General features: G+C 44.6%; 1 protein-coding gene across 6 annotated transcripts in view; it reads left to right on the top strand.

Moving 5' to 3' along the window:
• The window catches only part of TIAM1 (TIAM Rac1 associated GEF 1), a 156,571-nt gene that overhangs the window by 29,758 nt on the left and 102,894 nt on the right, over positions 1–23,919 (top strand). The window contains exon 1 of one of the 6 annotated variants that reach the window (XM_069870968.1): positions 7,141–7,272. The exons of the other annotated variants lie outside the window; for them this stretch is intronic. The gene's annotated coding sequence lies outside the window, so the exon portion shown is untranslated. Of the gene's footprint in view, positions 1–7,140; positions 7,273–23,919 lie in introns of those variants that run through there. 6 annotated transcript variants of the gene reach the window in all.

Below are 23,919 nucleotides of genomic sequence, written 5' to 3'. Positions count from 1 at the left end.
CATGAATTCATGGCTTTGAGTGCATTTCATCCTGGTGTCAAGGAATTGGAAAATGCAGCCCAGGACAACACATGGAGATGCGCAGGGCTAGGATGATACCCAAGGAGTGTCTGCTTGGCCCAAGCAGAAATCTAGGAGGGAGGAGCAGCGTAGCTTATGCTCTGATGGTACAGGAGATGTAACCAGCAGGCTCCCACCATCTCTTTGATGTCCCACCCTCGTGCTCAGGCAGCCGCGTGTTTGGCCAGCGTAGGAGATCCATCTGCCCAAACTCTGCGTTTTTTCCACTGAGGCCAGTTTTCACCCCAAGGTGTCCCCATAACCAGCAAGACACTGACCTGCTATGAGCTGTGAGGGGAGCATATGGCTGTAGGGTGAGGTTTCTCCTTAAGGCAGCAGCATAGACTTTGGCCTCACGGGGGTATTGTGAAAGTTAATTTGCTAATTATTTATCAAGCACATTGGAGTTCTGCTTCAGTTCTACACAATGATATGATAACATCCAATTAGTAATTCCTTAAGCCAACTGTGTCACTGTGCTTTTTTCTTTACTGCTGGGCTTTATGCTGGGACAGGTATCTTCTGTCTTCTCATTGTTGGCATAAAAACATAGACAGCAGTGTAAGCTGGAATGTATGTAACCTAACATGAGTATGTTTTGGGTCAGGTTTTCTTTCACTTGGGGTAAGCAGGCCGTGCCCGGCTCAGATGTTAGTGACAAGAGACCAGGGCATCAGTTGTAATCCTGCCTCTGCACAAGGGCTGTGGCCATGAGCAAACTGCTCGCAGTCCGCTTGGCTGTGCAGAAGATGGGAATAATACTTGCCTCACAGGGGTATTATGAAAGTTAATTTGCTAATTATTTATAAAGCACATTGGAGTGCTGCTTCAATTCTATGTAGTGTTATGGTAACATCCAATTAGTAATTCCTTATTATGCTTCATTTTCTTTCTGCTATAAATATTGGCCTATTATGGGGACAACTCTGCCTGTGCTAGTCATCTCAGTGACTCAGAGGCAATAAGCAAGCTGGATTTGGTTTGTAAATGGTCTCCCTTCTCCTCATCCCCCCACCCCCATGCCATCGTACCCATAAAAACAACGTTCCCTTTGGTGACCTCCTGGTGGCCGTCAGTGGGTCACTGCCTGGGCAGAAGTCATCCCTTGAATGGTAATGTCAGCCCTCCAGCAAACCTTCTGCTTTTTGTGGGCTTTCTCAACCTTCCTCAGCCTCATAGATTTGAGCTCTTTCTTGCTGGGCTGGAACAGGTGAGGGATGGCAGGAGGAAAAGTAGGTTCTGGACCAAGAGCTAGGGTAGCAGGATGCAGGGTTCTCTCTCTTCTACTTTTAAGCTTTTTTTTCCCCTTTCTTTATTCCTTTACTTGTGTTTGCATCCCATATTGTACTGTTGTATTTCATGTTCTGTACAGCATCTTGTCATTGCTTTGGCCAGCGTTGTTATGAGATTTCATATGGCACTGTGTTGCTTCTTCTTCTCAAAATAAACAATGCTCAGAGGCCTTTGCTGTACATCACACATTGCTCCTTTTATCTGGCTTTGAGTGGCTTTCGGCTATTTTGAAGGTGTGAATATCCTGTATATTTAATACCTCAATGCGGTGAATCCAAAAGCGTGTGATACCTATTTTTAGTGTTGAAAAAATTTGACAACTAATGTAAACCTACGTTATCCATCATTTGACAGCATCATCACCAGTGTACAGCTTGTCACTTTCATTCTGAGCTGATTTTTCCAATGAAATGAAAACTTTTGGCAGGGCTGTGGTAGAAGCGTGTTAGAATGCAGCATGAAAATGACAGCAGCTACTGCCTAGTTTCTTTCAAAGAAATGACAGGAGGTGTTTGGATTAGAGGTCTTGAATAAGACGTTCTTCCTTGGGCCCTCTCATTGAAAAAGGAAACAACTTTCGTTACACTCTGGCTTATCATTGCACCACATGGTAGTTGCGGTAAGGACCAAATGGGCTCGTGGGCGCTGCTGCAAGGCTTGTGCAACACCCGGCTGCAGCAGTACCCGCTCCCCTGATCAGGGGTAGCAAGGGTTTGCACCACTGTCTGCAGCCAGATGACCCTGAAGAAACATCCTGGTGCTGGAGAGGTGCAGAAGCTCGTAGCAGTTCCAGGTACAAGCGTGTGTGTGTGTTTGTGTGTGTGTCCAGAAAAGCTTCACCATTGTGAGTGTTTTCTTAAGGCTAGATGACAAGAAGCAGGCTTTTTCTATAGATTTCAATCCTGTATTTTACCTGCACGCACCTGGATGGTCCCAATGAAGAGGAGGAGTCCTACCTTTGTGTGTGAAGTTACGCGCATGGAGTGTCTGCAAGTAACGTGCCCCCAGTACGCACTGCAAAGCTGGTGCGAGGGCTGCTAGGAGCAAGCAGCGCGATGAAATGCAAGCCTTAAATTTTAACTTGTACTTGCTCCAGGGGTGGTTCGTCTTCCTTTCGCAGGCAAAGGTGCTGGCTCACTGCCAGCATCCACTCCCTGTAGCTCATTAGAAACCTTTTTTCAACTACCCGTGCAGTGCAGTGTAACAATGAGGATCAGTTTTCCCATGAGCTGATATATCTGCTGACCTCTCCAAAGGAAAAAAAAAAAACCTTGTAGTTCATTAGCTTACTTTTGTAGAGGCTGAAAGGGAACTGTTTGTGGCTGAACAATACCTGCCTTTTACAGTTCCCTTCCTAATCCCAAACAGAAACATGATGCTGGGAAATCTTTCTGATAACAGGGAATATGGATACATTCAATCTAGTGTAATTTTTCATGGTGTTAACATTCTTTAATTGCCAAGGGCTGGTTCACAGGTTTTTATTGGACAAAGTGAAGGCAGGCAGCGTTAAACTTCAGTTTGATGAGGCAGAAGTGATTCTGATGGTAGTGTGATGGTTTTCCACCAGTGCCCTCTTGTGAGCTTCTACATCGCAGAGGTACAGTTTGAAAGGTGAGGCTTAAAAAAGAAATGCAGCCTAAATTGACGTTCTTCCTCATTTATGTTTGAATATAAGATGGCTTGAGCCAAACTGTGGCCCTGCCTGCACTGAGACAACCCTTTGCTTTAGCAGTATTCTCAGTCATGGTCCTTCCTGCCAGATGCATGAGGCTGCACAGGCACAAGTGTGAGTGTTGCTCCCAGGGGAGAGGGGTTACCAGGGTGAAAGCCAGTGCATGGCTTGGCCACGTCATCCGCAGTGATGTGCAAGAGTTGATTTGAACTTTGAAGCTCAGGCTGTGTTTATAGGCTGCAGTTTAGTGTTATGTGAAAAAGGAACATAATGTCAGAGTAATGTGCATGGAGGTGCCTGCCTGCACCACCAGCTTGGTCTGTGGTTTTGGGACAGTTGGAGTAGCACTGAAACTGGTGTTGGGCATCACCTTGGTGTTCCCCTGGGGTTGTTCCTGGCAGATAATTGCCCTCTGGGCCCTAAGTAGTGTCCTGAACGGTATTTAACCAAAGCAGGTGATAATTATGGTGGCTGGGACTATTAGAAACTCCACCATGCTATAAGCACTTGAAGAAAGACCTGAGCAGCTCCGCTTGTCTGAAGGATGGAGACAGGACGCTTCTCCAAGGCCATCTGTTTGTGCAGGTGGAAAATAAGACAGATACAATCATGAATTTTTGAAGAACCTTGGCTTTGTAAAGTAAGCTCTAATTAAAGAGATACAGTCTGTGTAGCCGTGTGCAAGCATGGATGATGCTTTTCATATCTCACCTTGCTACTGTGCTCAGGGTGAGTCACTGTACCGAAGTGATTCCCAACCATTTTTCTGCCCAAAGTGATAATTCATTGTTAAAATTATATTAACTCTTGTGCTAATTAGCAGGTGTGCCAGGGTGTGAGAAGCCCGGAATGTTAATTAGTGTTGATAAATATACCTTTAAGCTGGATGCAGACTTGGCTTGTGTCTGATGGGAGTCCTCTCCCCTCCTTTCACCACCAAGGAGGTGCTGTCCTGCAGCGGATGGTGCTGTGCTGAGGGGATCTTTCTTGTCTAGGCTCTGTGGCAGAGTCTCCGCACCTCAGCTGGATATTTTGAAGAGCCTGCGGACTCCTTGTAGGGTTGCTGGGATTTGTCCTGCTGTTGCTGGACGTCATCTTTGAAACCACCATGCTATCACCATGATGGTGGTATCATCTTTGCTACACTGCGAAGGGGAGGGAAAACGTGTGCACTCTTCCAGCCAGAGGGGTTAGCCAGTTGCCACTTCTTCGAGCTCCTGGAGGCGACGTTCCCTACAGTCAGCCAGCTCAGTGGCTGGTGTGGTTGTCTCCAGCCTGTTTCAGGCAGAAAATGCTAGGCTGTCTGAAAACAGGTTTTGGTAGGTCTTTGCTAATGGCTTAGCAAATGCAGGAGAGCATTAAGATTTATATAAGTTGGCTCACACGCCTTCAGAGGAAGCCCACATCAAAAGGCGTGTATCCAAATGCGTCAGCTGAGCTGGGGTGACTGGGCCAGAGCCTGGAAATGCCTGTTCTCCTGCAGCAGGCAGGCGTGAGCTGACAAGCCGCAGTGCTTCCCGGGAGGGCTCTTGGCGAGGCTGTTGTCAGCTGGCCACTCCACACCTTCCCTGTGTGTCTGTAGCCACCTGCTCTCTGGAGCCTGGACCCTGGTGGCCTGCTTGCCCCAGCCAGACTTCCCTGAAGGCCTGTCACCACTTTTCTCTGCAAAGTTTTGGAGGAGGGCAAGTTGGCTGGTAGGTGGCTGAGGAGAAGGCTTCCCTTGGTCTCACTCCAGCCCCTCCTGAGGACTGCGGCCACAACCAGATCAACCAGATCAAGTGCTGTATTTACAGGAACCCCAGATCTTAGCTACGTGATTGCATCTGTAATTCTTCTGTGTATCTCCCCCCATACATCAGTCTTGCTATCTATTACTTGCTGTGTCTTGTTCCAGTGCTACAGGTCGTGATAGGAAGGGGAAATCACTGCTTTTCTTTTATCCACCTGCACTGATTTAAAATCCACCGGTGTCAGACTGACTTGGGACTTGCTGATTTATGACTTTATTGTGTTAAGCTTTCTGAAAGCAGCTCTTATAGAGAGGGAGCACATGTAGTTCATATTTTCCTAGGAGTCCTGGCCATGCCAAGGATTTACTAGAGGTAGCAATGCACCAGCAGGAAAAGATGGCCCAAACTGCTGTGATAGAATGCAAATGGACCCAGTGCTGGCAGCAAAAAGGTGTGCCTCCTTTAGTCCTGTTAAGCTGAAAAAAACTCTAGACAATCACTTTTAATCTGCTGTAGTAAGCATATACGTTCCTCCTTTAGGACTGGAGCATAATTGCTTTGTATCTATGGGAGCTTGTGTGCTTGCATGCCTGTGTATACATACACATCGGTTTCCGAGTAATGGTGAAGCTGTTTAGATGGGAGCGATTAAGAGCCGGTGGCGTCAGAGCTCTGAACACAGCTTTGCCTGTTGGACTGTTCGAATGGGTTGAAGATGGTGAGTGTTGGCCGTGCCTGAGTGAACCTGAAGGCAGGTAGCAGCAGTCCCTGTCACCTTCTGAGTCACTCACAGCTCACCAAACCTGCTTGCCTGCTTGGAGTTTGCTAGTTATCAGCACCAGGAACTTCTGGATGAAGGTCCGCTCCCTTGGGCTTTCTCCCGTTTGTTTCCTCTGCCTGGCTCACAAATAGGAACTGTTGGCTATGTTCATTTGGTGCTAAGGATAAATTGTTTCAGTGCTTCCTAGTCCAGACCTTGTGTCTAGTCCCATCGCTCCTTCAGCCCTTTCGTGCTGTGGAGATGGAGGACTCCAGCACTTACCAGGAGTGCCTGAAGTCATGGGGGAACACCTGGTGCTTCCTAAGTGTGGGCAGATATATTGGGAACATCTGATGCCATAAGTACTTGGATGTAAAGTTGACCCAAACCTGTTGTTTGAAGTGGGCTAAAACCGACTGCTATACCAGGAAACTTGGTTTGCGTGCCTGTTTCTGATAATGGAAAATGTAAGAATGATTGTGCTACATCAAATCACTTCTCTTGACTGTCCCAAGTCAGTCATCTTCTCCCATCCTCTCCTCCAGCACCCACAGCCCCACTACAGCCAATCACTGCAGTCGCACAACTATGCATGTGGCCCTGTGGGAGAACCGAGCTCCTGCATATACCTTTTGCAATTTTATTTCTTTTTTCTTTTCCTGATGATTTTGTCCTTTTCCCAATTTGTGGTCATTGATAGGCTACAGAGGACAGAAATGCAAGGATGTGGTTGTCACTTAATACTTTATATTTTTGAAGTATCATGCCGAGTTGTAAATGCTAATTTGCTAATTAATTTGATTTATGTTTGTAAAATATATTTGCAGCGTTGTCTACTTCATTCTGAGAATATCTGTTTTGCTTCTCCAATAATGAGTGCAGAGTCAAGGTAGGAGGAGTTGGGGGATAAGCACAGCTGGTTTAGGTTTTGTATTGGTATTTCTTATTTATAGCAACGACTAAACAACCCAGTTTTGAGGACGATGCTCAAATCCTAATCCAGAGACAGTTATGTGGAAGTAGTGAATTAAGTAAAACCAAATCCATGAGTAATTTTTAAATCCCTGTAGTTCCTGATCCTGAAAACACTTTTGCACCTGTGGACAGCTTAGTGGGAGGCAATTGCCTGTGTGTTTTGAATGCACGTCCTCTTCCAGAAGCACCATCCAGATACGTATCCAGGGAGAGATCATCTGGGATGTAGGGGAGTTGAGGGCAGTAGCAAAAGGCTCAGAGTAGGTCAGCAGTGTTTTACTTTGTCTTGCTAGTGAATTGCTCCCTGAAAATACAATTAAATGCCAAGGGTGATGCAGTTCAGCAGCATGAGGAAGGGGACCACACGGCTGGTTCATGTGTAGCTGACGTGCAGTTCACCTCTGTGAGGTGACTGGGTGTTTTAGTTCTTGGCTTTTCTTGCAGCGTGTCAGGCTGGTGAGTTAAAGTTGCCCTGGAGGGGTGTCCGCAGGAATTCAGATTTCGGCAGCCAGCGGCACTGAGTGGCAGCTCATCTGAAGCCTGTGATGGGAGGAATTAATCAGAAGAGGGAGGGAGGAAGGGAGGAAAGGAGGGCTGGCAAAAACCCAACCCTTCAAACACACCCAATTGACCCATCTCATCTTAGCATGAAACTTAGAGTTACACCCACTCTGAAGCAGCAGGGGAATGAAACACTGGCGCTTCCTCCTTTCTGTTACAGGCAGCTGGGACTTGGGAAATACAACACACAGAGATGTTTGTGCTGTTAATGATGAGCGGTAAGCTACTTCACGAATGATGTTAACTGTTGCTTGCATTGTCTGTGCTGGGCTAGTGGAACAAGAGCAACAGAAGTTCAGCTAAAGCTGGGAAAACATGTTTGCCGGATGTAGCATAGTCGTGTTTTCTAAGATGCTGTGTGTCCAGGAAGCCCTGTAAGGCTTTCCTCTCCTGACTTCTGTCTTTCCCCAGTGTGGATGGAGGTGTTGCTTTCTCTGAGTTGTATTTAATCAGGTTGCCAAGCGTCGTTTGCTTTTCCAGGGTTTGTGCTGCTTGCAGGTAGCAGAAGCTTACTGGATTCGTTGCATACACTGAGAGCTCAGACTGATTGAATGGGAGCTTGGGACTTAATAGCCAAGTTCCTTAAGAGAGAAAATGTAGTATCGTGTTACTTATTAAAGATGCTTCCCTTCTGCAGCTGCCTGGCTTTATTTTCAGTAATTACAGGTTGCCATGCTCTTTAATTGTTGAAAATGAGCCTTGTGAAAGGTTTCAACTTGAATTGAGCTCTCTTAGGTGTTTCTGAGAGGTAGGGAAAGCTGAAGCATTGTGAAGGGCAATGCTGCTATGCTTTTTCAATGAGTGGGAAGGATGGGTTTGGTGGGGTCTGGCACTTGCTGAAGATCTGATACAGCTGCAGAAGCAGAGGCTGGAAAACTTCTGTATCAGGTTGATAATTTTTCTCCTAGTTACTTCTGCGATTGCTTACCAATTTATGTTATATGCAGGTTACTATCTTTACATCTAAATTGCCTAATTCTTGGGTTGGTGACAGGAAATGTGAGTACAGAGCCCTGGCCCTGCAATTAGTGTGACTAAGCACCAGGGCTAATAACCAAGTGGGCAGCGTTGTCTCTGAGCCCTGATCTTCCCCCAGTAGCCGGCTGCCGTTGAGGGGCTGGCTTGCCATCCTCTCCCAGCTTGCCATCCCAACTTTCTGTCTTCAGGGCTGCTGTAGAAATGTCAGATAAGGCTCCTGCTTCCTGAGAGGCATGGGCTTGCTTTCCGACAGGCAAGGTTCAGACCTGATTCAGAGCTGCCCTGTAACCCATTGGCCATGAGTAATCCTCCCATTCAGAGGCAATGTAGAACGCCTACCTTTTGGGGGGAATTAAGTCACACTGTAGCTGTTGGAAATGTTAGTGCTTTAATCATTTCATTTAATACACCAGAAACCCATTGTCAAGGCAGCTATTAATTCCTTTGATGGCGTTTTCATATTGCGGGTGTGATTTAAATTTTCATATGTGATTAGTGCGGTGGAATGAAGGAAGCAGGTTTTGTGAGTGTCGGTGGGTTGCTTGTTTTTCCTCAATCCTTTTGGAGTTAAAAGTGATCTGTGCATTATGAAAAATGTGTGGAAAATTGCTGTGTTAATCATGGCAAATAGAGCTAAGGAATCAAGTGCCAAAGTGTGGCATACCTGGTTATGCTCCTTGGGGGAACTTGCTCTTTAAAGGGTGCACTTCTGTTTTTCAGAATATTCCAACTTGTTTTGAGTCAGAAACACTTTATTTTTCTAGAATGCCTGTCAGAAAACCTCAAACTGCAAATTTGCATCATTTAAGCATTTGCTTGAGCTTTATGCTTTTGCTCTGGAAAGTCACTGGTGGGATTCCTGCTGGCATTGGTGGTGGGGAGAGGCATTGATTTTGCACCATCACAGAAGTGGGAGCAAGCCTATTAGACATTGGTCTTTGGAACAGACTCACTTATATTTAAATGATTTTATACATTATGGCTTGAGTTGTAGGTAATGGCTGTTTGAAATTGAAGCCAAGGATAAATATGGATCATTTCTTACAGGATCAGTGACCTGGACTGGCCCAGCATGGGGTCCAGTGAAAGCCCGAGCATCCTCCAGCCAGAAACCAGGGCAGGAGGATGCAGGGGCAGAAATGTGAGCTCCCCACTTGGGGCAACAAACTGGCTTGGCTGTAAAGCTTGGCCTCCCCATGTGTTTCAAGGTTCTATGAGCAGCAGTGAGCCCTTTATCACTTCCCCTTCTCTTTGGCTCTCATTAGTTAGCTGATGCTGGTGTTTTGCTGTGCTGTGAGGATTAATAGCACTCACGCCCCCCCCCCCCAAAAAAAATCATATTTGGTGAGGAGAAAAAACAGATCACTGGAGTAAAATCCCAGCTCCTAAACAATTTATTAAAAAAGAAAGATCCAATGCAAAAGTAACGGTGGCCTCAAATCTTTAAAAGAATTTGTGAAGAAAGAGGACAGCTCTCTACTGATATGTCTTTGTCGGTGTTATTTTGTTAAACTAGCAACTGTGCAGTATGTTCCAGTGAGTTTTATGGCCCAGTAATCCATTGCTGGATGAGGGGAATACATTATTTATAGATTAGAATGTTTTAACATCGTAGCATGGGGTTGCTTAAGGAGGTCAGAATACAGAGCAGTGGAAATGGGATTAGCCCAACTGTGCTGCAAACAGTGCAGAAGCAGGGGAAAAAAGGGAAGTTAACATGTAGATATTTATGTTTTTATTGTTCCTTGCAAGGCATAGGTCGCATAAGATTTAGGGATTTCTAGAACCAGAATGTAGTTCTCCTTCTTATTGGTTGCAACATCTCAAATTTTATTTGAATTATAAACAAACACAAACATCCTTTTTCCCTGGCTCAGCAGACTTGCTCCCTGCTGCTTGTTTGCTTTCTCGGTGGGATGGTGTCAAAGGACTTGAGGAAAAGGGAGCACTTGTAATAACTCACAAGCACGTCTTCCTTTCAGGGGGAAGCTGTTGTGTTGTTCCCATGCGTGAAGCCTCCCTCTGTGCTCAGCTCCGCGTGCACATCCTGGAAATACAGCCCCATCGGCCAGCGCTGCGGCTGGTGAGAGGCTCATGGGCAAATGGGTAGTTAGTTGATTCACTGCAGAGTGCTTTTAATGTAATTGCTTTTTCAGACTTCCAATTACGCTTTCAATAAGAGTTGGAATGCGATGTTCTCAGGTAGCTTAAACAGTCCTCATAAAGCAAAGCAAATAAACGATCCCAGCAGTGGCCAGCAGTGTGTCGGGGTGCCCAGTCGGCAGCGTATGCATCTGGGTACCTGCAGGCTGAGGGGTCCCGTGTAACTCTGGTCCTGTGAAGGGTCTCTGAAGCCCTTGACTTAGCTCAAATGCAGCCCATGCAGGAGGCTCAGGAGGATCTTGCCACTGCTGGCACCCACAGCAGCTCCTGCTCTCCCTTGCTGCCTCAGTGGTGGCAGGCTAGTGGTTCCCTCATGGAAGACCGGCAGTGCTTTAACTCCTGCATTTTCTAATATTGTCTAGAGTAGGTCTAGATTATTGAGTAATTAAGAGCTCAAACTCACAGTGATGTTAATGGAGTTTAGTAAGCTAACTCCATTAGCTGGGCTGCAGGAACTGTGTGCGTGCTGTTTAGGAGCACAGCAAATGTGCTGTAATGCAGCTTCACCAAGAGTGGTATAAGATAAATCACATCACCTTGCATTGCCATTGGTGTACCCCAATTACAGCTAATCATAGAATCACTAGGTTGGAAAGGACCTTGGGCCTGACTGCAAATCACCTTGCATACATACACACTGCTGTAATGGCATGAGTGTTAGCAAGCGGCAACATCTGAGGAGCAGTTTGAGTCTGTCAAAAGATCAGGCATATGGGTTACTTGTGGACATAGGAATGTGTAAGAGTCACGGTAGGCATGCTCTTCCACAGAGTTAAGGGGGTAGAGGTGGTGCTGGTGGGCAGCTATTGTGATGGGAACAGTTGTGGTTGTTTCTGAAGAGGCAGAAACATTTTTTTGGGGGGGGGAAAGTTGCTCTGCATTTTTATTACTAATATGCCTTTCAAGCAATTTGGAACTGGTGGACTTGGTTTCATATGACTAGTGCACCTCACTTGTCGAGGGGATTTTATATTGAATTATGAGCACAGAAACATCACTTGAATAGCATTGTCTTTATGAAACAGGTTTGGGGTTTTTTGTCTTTTTTTTTTTTGTCTTAGTATCTTTTGTCTTTTTGTTTTGTCTTAGTGTTGCTGCATAGATGCGTTTCAGCTTATGAGGGTACCCGTAGAAGGATGCGCAGCTGCCAATAGGACAGGCAGGGGCTTAGGACCACAGCAGCTGCCTGGCAGAGGTGAGGTGGTTCTGCTGTTCTGGCCTCTTGCTCCATGGAGCTAAAGCCTCCTGTATGTGTAGGGAAATGTCTCTTTCCTGTAGTGTCGAAGGTATCGGGGCTGTTGTCCTGGGCGCTCTGGGTGACCTCTCTGAAGATAACGCTCTCTGAAGTAGACAGCACAGGGCACCAGTGAGTCTGGTGCAGATGGATGAGTTGGGGGAGTTGCCAGACCTTGTCTGTAGGGCTTTGTCAGAAGCTGCAAAGTGGTGCTTGAAAGCCTATAAAATAGCAGAGGTGGGAGGGGAAAAAGGAAAGCGTGTAGATTTTGCATTAATTCCTGCCTCCACCATTTTTGGAGGATGCACAGAGCCGTTTATGCCGGTCTCTCCTTCCATAGACTGTGATGCCATGTGGCTGCTGAAACTATCCTTGTAGCAGTTGGGGTTTTGGTGAGCAGGGGCTTCACAGCTCGTGTTAAAAACTGCTGTAGCAAACTGAAAACCTAATGTTTTGACTTTCGCAGGTGAGCAAACAGCACGCTGTGGTCCTGCAACCGAGTTTCTTTAATTCTCAAGTCAGAAGGAAAACAAATCAGCCTTCTGCTCTCTGCTTCCCAACTGAAAATTGCTTTGTTACTCGTTTGCATTAACCTGGGCGGGGAAGGTAAATCCAGAGTGTGCTCCAGGCCCTTAGACACTGAAATGGAGACAAAGACTCCCATTGTGCAAGGCCACCACCGGGAAGGGAGGTGGGAAGCGGCTGGGTGAAGCTGCCTCTCTGTGCCCAGGCAGGAAAGGGGATCAAATCCTGGTCAGGGGAGGAGGGATTCTGATCAAGGTCTGGGTTGTGCAGAAGGAGTGATTAATGGCTACTATAAAATAAAATTCACTTGAACAGTGCTGCTTGATAGGCCCGCTCCTTGCACATTAACCGATGCACCAAATCCAGTGTGTTGAAAGACATTAACTGTGTACTACAAACTTCCAAACCTGAAATTAGTGAATGTGGGTGATCAACGTGAGTTTCAAAAAACGCAGCTCGCCAGCTCTGTGCCTGCAGCAAGCGTCTGAGAGAACGAGTTTTTGGTTATCCCAGCCATGGGAAAGCAGTGTCTTGACGCTGAAGTCTCGACTCCAAAGGGATCAGCCACGTCCTCGCCTGTGCCCAGCTTCTGAGGTTTTGCATGAATGCTGGCAAAACGTGGAAGACCCAAACCAGAGGATGTCTGCTGCTCGCCTCCCTTTGCAAGTTGCTTCTCTCCTTGTAAGGTTACACATGTGCGGGGCCTCGCTGCAGCCAGAGGGATGTTGTGGCACAACGTGGTGTGGCTGCAGCCCATGGGTTGCTGGAGAAAACTTGCCGACCAAGTGCTATGGGACCTGAAGCATTAACTACTCCCAGGTTTCCATTTCCCGGGAAAGCGGCAGGGGGATGGGGGGAGACGGGACACACACGTAATTAAGTGATCGCTGCAGGTTTATGCAGTGAATTTAAGTGGTTACTGAAAACCTTTGCCAAGCATCTGATGAGTTTCACTGTAAGTGATGTGTTATACATGCCAAAGGTTGTTTTGGTTAAAAATGACTAATATGGGGGTGGGTTTTTTTGCAAAGGAGCTTTTTTTGTTTTCTCTGCAAAACTGCAACAATGAAAATCTTTTTTTATTTTTTTTCCTTAAGTGGGAGGAAAATTGCCTTTTTGTTAACTTTTATGGCATCCTTGAGTGAGTTCAGAAGGTGCTGCTGTAAGAGGCACGAGCATAGACAGCAAACACCAGAAATGCACATAGCCTTGATGGCAGACTTGAGGCAGAATACAGAATCCAATTCAGTTAGAAGTTGCAGGGTGAATCTTATGACAAAAACACCAGTGGGAGTAATTTCCTTGCTGCTTTTATTTTTTTTTAAAGCAAATTAATCTTAATGCTTTAGTAACATCTGGATGATTTCTTGGTAATCTTTTTCTGGGAAGGACTCTTTTTATGTGTGTACTTTGTTATGGCATGAAAAATCACTGCAATTTACCAGGCTGTTTTGTTATTTTTTTTTTTTTAAACTTGGAAAGTCATACTGTTTGTTAGGTTCCTTCAAGCTGTCATTCCTGGAGGCATATGAATGGATGCATGACATTTCAGCTTCTGTTTACTGTTTAAAACTGGTCTTTATGCTTTGCACGATTACCTGAGCGTATATTCAAGTTTGGAATTTATGATTTGGGTTTATTTTAAGGGAAATTAAAAGGAACAGGACATTTTTTGAGGGAGGAAGTAGATGCAGTCAATTGTTTTGGGCCACTTGGACTTGGTAGACCTGTATAAATATCCAGAGCTCCCTGAAGACTTTGGACCCATTGGCAGTGTCCCTGGGAACCCCTTGTCTTTCAGTGCCGTAGCGGCTGGCAGCACAGGCTAGGGGACAGCTGGTGCCTTTCTGCTGAGATGTGGCCTCCAGCCTTTTTGCAGCAGGGAGTTGAGGCCAGAGGAGGGCAAAGTTGCACATCCTCATGGCTCCTCAAACAGCTGGAGTCTGTATCTCCGAATAACACTAAATAATGAGGGGAATAAGCAGAACGCGGCTGTCTGGGAGCATGAGAAAACTGGCACCTACCACAGTCAGCTTTTGATTCATGCTTCTGGGGAAGTGAAAAGAAAGAAGTCAAAGCTTTTTTGGGAGCGTGACTTTGAGAGTAAAAACATCTGCAGGGCTGGGGGTGCTGGGGCTGCATCTCTGGGAGAAAGGGGCAAGATTATTTGGAAATACAGGCTTTGTGAGGTAGGCCTACCTACAGCCTTCTTCAGGCTCATTGAGCTTTGCTGCTAACAAAGAAATCTTGTGTTTCTGAGGATCTTAGAGCTGTCTTCATTGCAATCTCCTTTTCTGGGGGCAGGGAGAAGCTGGCAGCGAACAGACTGCGGGGCAAGGCAAGAATTTGGGGTGAGATGGGGCTGGAGGCAAGAGAGGTGGAAATAGGAGTTGGTCTCTGAACTGGGCATATTGGCCAATGCTCTAGGGCCTGGAATCTCGCCGGGTGTGTGTTGGTTAGTCCTCATGGAAAAGAGGAGGTTAAACCATTTTACGCACGCTGACAACCTGGTCTCTGTTGTTGAATGATGTGGACTGGTGCCCCCAAAATATTAGATACCATGTGAAATGGGAGCTGGGACTAACCCCTTGCATGAGGTGTGATATAGCTTCCACTGCTAGCACCAAGTAAATAACAATGAAATAATTGACAAGTCTGAGTCTACAATGATACAGAAAACAGTTACAGCTTTGTGCGAGCTCCTGGACAAAGGATCATATATCCTTGTGTGACTGTAAAGCAGCTGAGAGCTCCAGTTTCAGTCCACGCTGGATCTTTCAGATGTGACTGTGGTATAAATACAGCAGGGTCCATGACCACTTCTCAGGAGGTGATTGGGGTGGATGGTATCTAAGAAGAAAAATATTTCAAGAGAACGTGTTCCTTGTGTGTATAAAACACAGATATAACAACTTGCAAAATGTACAGGAGGACTGTCAGGAGTATGCTGGTTTTGCGTAGTTCACCAACGTAGCACATTGGAGAAATGTGTCTTGTGAAAGTAAACAGTGGTCTAACAAATGTTTGTGTGATGCCGAATACAAATGGTTGGACTCGGAATGGTTGGACTCGATGATCCGGTGGGTCTCTTCCAACCTGGTTATTCTATGATTCTATGATTCTATGAAATGTGCAGGGAGAAAAAAGGCTGAAATCTTTAGAGATTAATTGAAGGAGCCCAGACAGGGAGTGGTCAGGCAGGCAAAACTGCAAATAAATCTATTAAGAGAAAAAAATAACATCCTGTATACTAAAATGTATAGAGCTGTAGAAATGGCACAGTAATAAAAGGCTGAGCACATTGTAGTATGTGGTTGGTGCAGAGTTAGCAAACAGCTATGAAGTTGCTAGCCAGGGATGGGATCTTTTTCCTTGGAGACCGGCTTTCGTTTGGGAGGTGCCAGTGGAGGCTGTTGTTAACTGAAGAGCTGGGGGCTCACTTTTTAGCTGCAGTGTTTTTTGGGGAGGTGGAGCTTTGTGCTCATGAGATGAGCGCATATCACTAACTTAAATGTACTGAATGAGGTTATGCAAGTAACCCTTCAGTTTAGTGATCTGCATTCAGGGCTTTGCTGGATTCCTTTCCTTCACCAAAAGCTTTACTTTTAAATTGGTTTCTGTGTTGATTTCCTGAAGAGGTGAAAGGGGTCTGCCTGTAGCACGGAGTGTAGTCTGGTGACAGGAGTAGCTGATCAGTTCCTGCCACTGATGACTTGCACACAGTTCGGGCACAGTTACTTAGTGCATTAGTAAAGGAAAAAGGCTCCTCACACGCACAGATTTGGTGGATTCAAGGAACACTTACAGAGTTTTCTGGTATTTATTGACTATAGTTTGTACATTTCCAGTGCATTTTACCCTCAGAGTTGTCTACAAGAGGAACAGTAAGTCTGAGGAATTGCCTTTGGAGTCAGTTTACAGTTCAGCTGACCACATTTCCAGGATGTAGACCTGCTTGCCAGCCCCTGTAAATGCATGCACCCTTGCACTGGGATGGGATCCTAGTCTGATCTCCAGGGTTTTCTGCGGTTAGGGGGCCCAATCCTGCTTGCTACCAGAGGCTGCTCCAACTTTGCCATGCTTAACCCAAGCTTGTGGGTTGATCTATATTTGAAATGGTTCCCCAGCCTATGTTGCTTGAGATGGCTGGATACCCCCCCATCCAACTGACATTTTCCTCAGCACAGCGGGTTTAGGAGAAGCACAGCTGTACATCCTTAGTTTGCCTGTAATTTAAAAAAAGATTATAGGCGAGGCACAGATAGGCAGCTTTTAAGAGCAATCTTGAACCTGCTCATCAGAGTGTACATCTCGCTTTAAATTTACTGAGAACAGGCAGCTGTGGAGAGCTATTTCTGTACAGGAATCCCTTTAAAGTTTAATGCACTTTTGCTCATTGAACCCCAAAATGAATCACTTAAGGGAGTGGCATCAGATTTTTGAAACCTCTGTGCACCTGTTGCTTCCACTGACTTTTCTGTGATTTGATTGGTCCTGGGTTATTTAGAGGAAGAAAACAAATCCAGCCAAGGACAGGTTTTGGCAGCACGTAATACTGATGAGAAAGAATTAAGGGTTAAACCATTTTCAGCAGGTATTTAAAGTTATCATAGAATCACAGAATCATAGAATGGTTTGGGTTGGAAGGGACCTTAGAGATCATCCAGTTCCAGCCCCTTTATAAGATAAAGGCTTTTAGAAGGTTATGTTCTTCCCAGAGCTACTGATTCATTCTTTAAATGGCAATAAAATTTCTTGCTTCACTGCAATCTACAAAAAGATGTTACTCATGTTGTAATGTTACTCAGAATTTGCTACAGAAGGGAGAGATGGCAACTTCATGCCCTCCTGGCGCCATTTGGTTTTTGCTGCTGTCTTTGCAACAGAAGGTACCCAGACTTGGTGCTGTAAGTTTTTTGGCTAAATTCTCAGGTCTCAGAAATTAATAGATTTGTACAGACACCTGTCCAACCTCTCTGCTCTTCAGCTCCCCACTCAAAGGGAGCTCCAGCCAGAGCTCTTGAGAGGCAGAGGCTTGGGATGTTGGCAAATGCAAGTAATTTTTTATTGCTAAAGCTGGAACAATTTTAACTTCTAGAGTCTCTGCTAGTAAAATTGACAGAACAGTAAGAGGATTATCTTTGCCCAACCTCCCTTTTTAAACCTAATAGATGAATGTGGGAGGCCAGGGATTCATAGTCCACCATGCCTGACCTACAATTTATTGCAATATTGTCTAAGAGTAATTGAATGAGTCCTACAAGTTGGTATATCAGACTAATTCCTGTTGTCTGTTACAGAGGTGCATATGATTCATTTTGTTTCATTTTACAAAGGCTTTTGTGAAGCAAAGTGACATTGCAGTTTTTTATGCTCTAATGAAATTATGTGGTGTTGAGCACACTCCCTTCTGTCTAACTAGATATTTGTCACCTGCTTGAGCACCTTGCCTATATAAATGCATTTATTCTGATTTTATTTCAGTGATATAGGAAAGCAATTTCTCCATATGTAAAATGAGATTTGAGATGCAGGGAGATGTAAGATACTTGCCTGTGAATCCATGGAATTAAGTTTGAGAGTGGAGCCCTAATCTATTACCTTTGCTATAAGATACAGCATTTGCTTAAGCTTCACAACTGAACAAACTAATAAAACTGTCAGAAAGCCTGGGTGCTGCAATTCTTGGCTTGCAATCAAACAATCCTTTAGAACTTAAAAAGTCAGAAAAAGAAGGGGCCTCATCTCTAAAGGCAGATGCCCATCTTGGAAAAACATCCCCCATGGGTGTGCTCTGATCATTCTCTTGCCGAACACGTGAAAATAAGCAACGATGCTGAGTGTGAAGAAAATAACAGGAACACAAACATGCTCAATGTAAGTACTGCAGGCCATTTCATCAGTCTAATAACAGAAAATAGGTCTACCCGCTGGGACAACATTGTGTAACATTGTCAAATTTATTCAGCAGTACAAAATGTGATCTGAAAGTGCTACCTGTTAACATTGGCTGTTTCACTGTAAATCATGGATTTAAAGACTGGGGCTTTATGATTGGTTCTGGCTGAATGTGATTATCTCAATAGCTACACTTGAAAGCCATGATTTTATTTTCATTATGACATTGTAATAGCGCTCAAAGGATTAGACGTAAATGTATGTGAAGAGCTTGATCCCTAAGAGTGTGAGGCTAAATCATGTGCCTGGGCCAGGTTATCATGATTTCATATAGAAATTGAGGGTTTTGTTTGACTAAATGACCATTCATGCTTCCAGCTTGTCACAGACTGATGCATATAGCTGTTTCCTTTGGGCTGTCGTCAGGGATGTGTAAACATTGGACTGGGCTGTTGGATTTGAACAGCCAGCTCCTGAAGGCATGAGGATGGTCAGAGGGCTATGCCAGTGCTGCATCCTGCTGGAAATGCCCAGAGGTCTGTAGGCCCCCCAGGTGAGAGTTTCCCTGGTTATGGTGAGGTTTCCCGTGCCTCCCTGTGCTGTTTGTACTGAGAACACCAGAAGACTTGATGTTCTGTGCAAAGGAGATGCAGCTACAGCAGCAGAGATCACCTGTACAGTTATGTCACTGTATCTGTCACTGCAAATTCATGTTAGAACTTAAGTTTTTTTTTTCATTTTGTTGCCAAGGAAATTGTATGGGGACCAGAGTTTAGGTTTCTTTGTGCTGCTGAAGCTCCCACTAGCTGAGAAGGGTTTCGGGTGTGCAGCAGAGTAACCACAGGGCTATAAGATCCATCTGGGACAGCAGCCGTGTGTGGAGCGCTTGGTCCTGAAAGTGCTGAAGAAAAGGTAGCTAAGGGTGTTGGCTTCTGTAATAGCAAATTAAACTGGCACTGAGTCACTGACTGCCCGAAGTCACCCGTACTGGTCCCCTATTGGAAGTCACCACCCCTGCAGCAGTGATGGTGAAATAGGGCATTAAAGTTATATTGCTCAGCTTGTACACCCAAGTTAAATTTGAAGAAGCGCATGTGGGTACACCCATAGGGATGGATGGTTTTAGCCGCCGCACCCTAACCAGCCCTCCTGTTGATATTTATGATCCCTTGCTAATGGGTGAAAAGATTAAGACGATGCAATGAAATCACAAAATGTAAGAGTGAGGAGGAAGGAAAAAATGCTGTATTATCTGTGTATTGGTAAAATTTTGTAGTAGTAGTTATTTTGAACTTCACTTGAACTGTGTGATGACGTTCTTTTAATTCTTCTTGATGGAGCTAGCACTACAGTGTTCTACCTTGCAGCACAGTAATCCATAAAGCTGTACTAGGTTTTTCTTCTGAGTCTTGTAGGTTATTCTTTCAATAAAAAATGCAATAAATTTAAGCGCATTTTTAGTAAGAGAGTGTTGAAAATATTCTAAATACAACTCTGTTGGTCCAACACAAGCCATTTTAATTTAAAATCAACAAACATTTCAGCTACATTTCCATAATGATTATTAGTTTTTAACTGTTTCTGCCATTTTCCCTTATTAAAAGTGGAATTATTACTCTTCTATTACTAAATGTAATTCTGTTTACTGACTTGGGATATAGAATTTCTTTTGAGTTTCTTTCATGGAAAGCACTGTAATCTCCATGGAAAGGCTGGATGCCTGTTGCATCAGTGCTGCTTCATCTAAATAGATTTGGAAAATATTGGTAGAATTTTGAGGTTTTACTTAAGGCTGGTCTAACTAGCAACATGTAAATGTATTTAAGCCTCATCTGAACCAACAAGTTAGTTTGTGTGACATCAGTCGCAACTTTGTGGTCAGTCTAACCCAGGATGTCGTGTTTGGTATCACGTCAGCTAAATTAAAATTTGTGGTTAGCTGTCAGGATATCCGATGTGATTTATCCTGATTTATCCTCCTCTATATGCAAATTCAAACCCATTCCAGTACACCATAGTCTGTACATTTGCGCAATGGCTTTCAACATCTTCTGGTTAGTACATCCCTATAGCTGTTCCAGCACAGGCATAAATCCCTTAGAAGAAGTCAGTAAACTGTGTGCTGCGTAGCAGCTGTGGCGGTGCTCTCCTCCTCCCCTCCTGTGGATTCCCATGGGCTGCTGCAGAGACCACAGTTCAAAACCCACCGGTCGGGCTGCCGAGGTGTTTGGACACATGAGCTTGAGATATTAGTCCTGTGCCATGGCCGAGGCTGGCTTTAGTGTCTTAAATTGTCACTTGCAGTCTCCCAAGTAGTGCAAGAGTGGTTCTTGTGAATTATATCCTTTTTGTAGGAATTTATCAACCTGTAACGCTTGGTGCGGCAAAGGAATCAACAAAATTAACAACATTTCATTGTTTTAATTTTAGGTCAGTACTATGTTCGCTGTTGTTCAGTCTTGTTATTTAATGCTTGCCTTAAATACTGGCTAAGTTAGAAAATACATACAGTTCCACATCTTATTTATCTGTTCACACCATGTGGCATTCTTCTGAATATTTCCCTCAAACCCCATTAATGAATTAATTGGGCAAAATCACTCACAGCTGACAAAAAAAAATAATTCTGTTTAATTTTGATGGATAGCTCTTTAAGCGATATACAGTGGAAGAAAAATTCTAAGTGGCATTGTTATGGGATCAACAATTCATAGTTCAATTTAGTCCGAAGTCCCTGGCTGACAGGTTAAACTGAAAGCTGTCCTCATTGTCTCCATTAATCTTCAACTGAAAGTTCCCTGGAAAAAATGCTAGCCCGGGGGTGGCTTCGTTGCCGACAGGCATGCTAGCAATCCTTGCTTCTCATTGATCCGCGCTTCAGTCTGCTCACTTGAATTATGGGCTAATTCTGTCTAGAATTCTGCATAATTTTTTAATCTTGTTTCTTTTAATAAAGTTACTTGTCAGGGTGGTATCTGAAATAATTACTTTGGTGTAGCACTGCGGGACAATGCTTAACTTCAGTCGAGTGTTCATATAAAAACATCCCTTGAGTCCGGTGAGGGTCAACTTCCATTAGAGCAGTGTCAAGCTTTGTTCAGGTCTTGCATTATGCCATTTAAATATCTTCCTTGCAAATGAATATCAGATTTCTGTGAGGGAAAAAAAGATACATTCTGGAAATCTTGCATAAGCAAATTACACTTGGCAGGTGGGATGCTGCTGTGTTTTCTCTGCTTGTTAAAAGTTCCAGTAAAAGGTTCTCTTGATGATACAGAAATATCTGATATCTCAGAATATAGGCTTGGTCAGAAGAAACTGGGAGCCAAAGTGGGGCCGTGCCTTTTCCCTTTGAAGCACCATTCTGCCTGTGTTTGCATTTTCTGCATTTTTCACGATGTATTGATGGAGAAATGTCAGGATAGGTTTCCTGAAAACAAAGGAACAAGTGAATAAAATATTATTCTCTATTGTTCCCAAAACCGGTTATGGGCCTTTTTTTCCCCTAAGCCTGTTAGGTTGGGCTTTAAAAAACAAAACCCAAACCCCAAACAATACAGTGAAACCAAAAGTGCCAGAGCAGGTGTTGCCCACTTGTTAAGACAAGCATAGGACTCGTTTCCTTTTCAAAACGTGGTTGGAAGTCGGGTTTTAAGTAGGAAGATCAAAATGGAACTATTGAGCATAAACTTATAAAGTTGGCCTATGCCCTAAAAGTATGTATTTACGTGTGGCGTTGTAAGAAGAGCAGTTTATTAACCTCGCTGAGCTCCTGAGAGCGCATATAAATCCCTACACAAAACCATGCTGAAGTTTTCCAAGCCTTTTTGCTTGTTAGGAAGATTAATTCCAATCACTTTCCTTCCCCCTCCCAGCCCAATATTCCAGATCTCGTTAGCTGCCTTTCCTCATGCTCTGGGTATTTCTCAGTGCTTCATGCTTCAAATTAAGCTTTTATAAATGGCTCCAAGAGATGTGCAGGTATTACTTGACAGAGAGTCGGTGTCACTTTGTGCCTGCCTACAACTAAATTATTCCTGGGAAGATTTTTCCCCGTCTATTCATCTCCATGTTGCAGTATCGGTTAGAGCTGTCTAGGTTTTTTCAGAACTTCAGTAGATGCTGGAAAATGATTGGATGTGTGCTTCCTCCAGGTGCCACGAGAGTAGTTTGACCAAAACCTCAGACTAAGCAGCTCTAGATGCACTTGGATGCATGTTTGTCCAGAGCTTCCTGCATCTCCCCTGTAAACAAACGTCTTTTTTTTTTTTTCATTTCACTTCCACATTCAGATTTCACTGGGGCATTTCTCCTCTTCAGTATGGGAGCTGTCAGCAAAGGCCTCTGCCTAATTTGCTGGTGGGGCCATGGGAAGTTGTTTCCCTTGAAAAGTTCAAGGTGCCCCATTATGTAAAATGTTTCGCAAGTGAAGGTGCGCTGGGAAAAGTACATGGCGGGGCAGACTCTGCAAGCTAGCGTGGAAAGGTGCTCTGCAAAAGTGATTATATATTGTTTTTCATGGGTAGTGTTTTTTTTTTTTTTAAGAGACAGGGAGTATGTTCAGGCATGTTAAAACCTGTGTGAGAAGTGATAATCGAGTGCCTCTCTCCTTTCCCACAGCTGGGTGTAGATAAGACGTGCCAAACCTTGTGTCTGGCTTCTTTTGTTTGCAGTCCTTTCCCGTGGGGGCTGCTGCATGGTCTCTGTTTTGAGATGGAGAAGGGTAAGGTGGTTGGAGGGCAGTTTGCTTCTTCACCTCCGCCTGTGGCTCACAGGCAGCCCTGGTACGCGTGAGCAGCGCCAGTGACCGTCCCTGTCCCCGTGCCAGGGGTCTGAGCCCCTCTCTCATCAAAGTGCTTTCTCTTGACCCCTTAACTATCAGGCTGACAGTGCTTGGGACTCCTTCCCCGCCCCACCACCCCATCCCAAGGAAAGAAGTCTCCACCAAAACCCACCTTCTTCCCTGTGTTCCTCCATCCGGTGAAATCCATCTAACTTTTCAGGGTATATCAGAGCTCACAGCAGATACAGTGGTGGAAACTGGCCTCAAACCACGTTTCCAGTTGTTGCTGTTGTACTTTATTTGTTTCATTTCAAAGCCGTTGCAGACACAGCTGGAATAAATCACTTCTCCTTTGTGACCTGCTGTGCTGGTACGTGGTCAGATGAAACGATATCCCACATGTTAATTGGTGCAGTGGGTTTTGTTGATGCTTGGAGAAGCATCATTCTTGGTTTTAACATTAAGTTACTCTTCAGATGTTTTGTTATCTTTAAAAGGGATTTCCTGCCAGTGAACACAATTATTAATCTAACAATTAAACCCCAAAAGAACCCTGGAAGTGGGTGAATCTGTCTGAAACACTGAGAACAAAGGAAGCCCATCAGGTTTCTGTATCTTTTATAAATATAAGCCTCTGGAACAAATGAATTGACAGAAATCCCACAAAAAATGTCACAGTTAATGGACTTAATGTTTGCCACACTATGTAAGTACTGGTGGCTAATTGCAACCTTACAGTTGTCACTGGGAGGACAGTATAGTGGATGGTACAGTGTGTATGATGGGCTGAAAGGAGAGGTGATTTGTTTTTCCTAGCCTGTGCTGCCTTCATTTTGCTCACAAAAGCTTAAAGCAATAACACTTTTTTCAGAGGAAGAGGAGTATTTTCGGGTATGCTGCCTGAACGTAGCTGCTGTGGGAATTTCAGGAATTTAAAAAAAAATTATGTATAAGATGTTAACAAAGCTGGTTTCAAAATGCTTACTGCGAGTTTCCTTTGAAGCACATTTTTTTTTTTTTTTCAAATGAGAAAGTGAGAGGTGCTGCCCTGGGACTGCTGCCTAGGGCAGTGCCGGGAGCTGACAGCTGAGGACAGTGGAAGTACTGCCAGCCACTGCCTTTGCATCTTCCTCTTCCTCACTGGGGCTGTTGAGTCTCTTGAACCATTTGGTCTCTTGAGCCAGAGCAGGGAGAAGAGGAGGAGAAAGAGGAAGAGGAGAAGGAGTCTTCCTCACAGCTAAATTCTGTGGGACAGCTCTTGGGAGAGGAGTGAGTGGAGCTGGC

The sequence above is a fragment of the Phaenicophaeus curvirostris genome, chromosome 1 (genome assembly GCF_032191515.1).
Source record: "Phaenicophaeus curvirostris isolate KB17595 chromosome 1, BPBGC_Pcur_1.0, whole genome shotgun sequence".
NCBI classification, from domain to species: Eukaryota; Metazoa; Chordata; class Aves; order Cuculiformes; family Cuculidae; genus Phaenicophaeus; species Phaenicophaeus curvirostris.
This window is presented reverse-complemented; position numbering and strand designations above follow the sequence as displayed.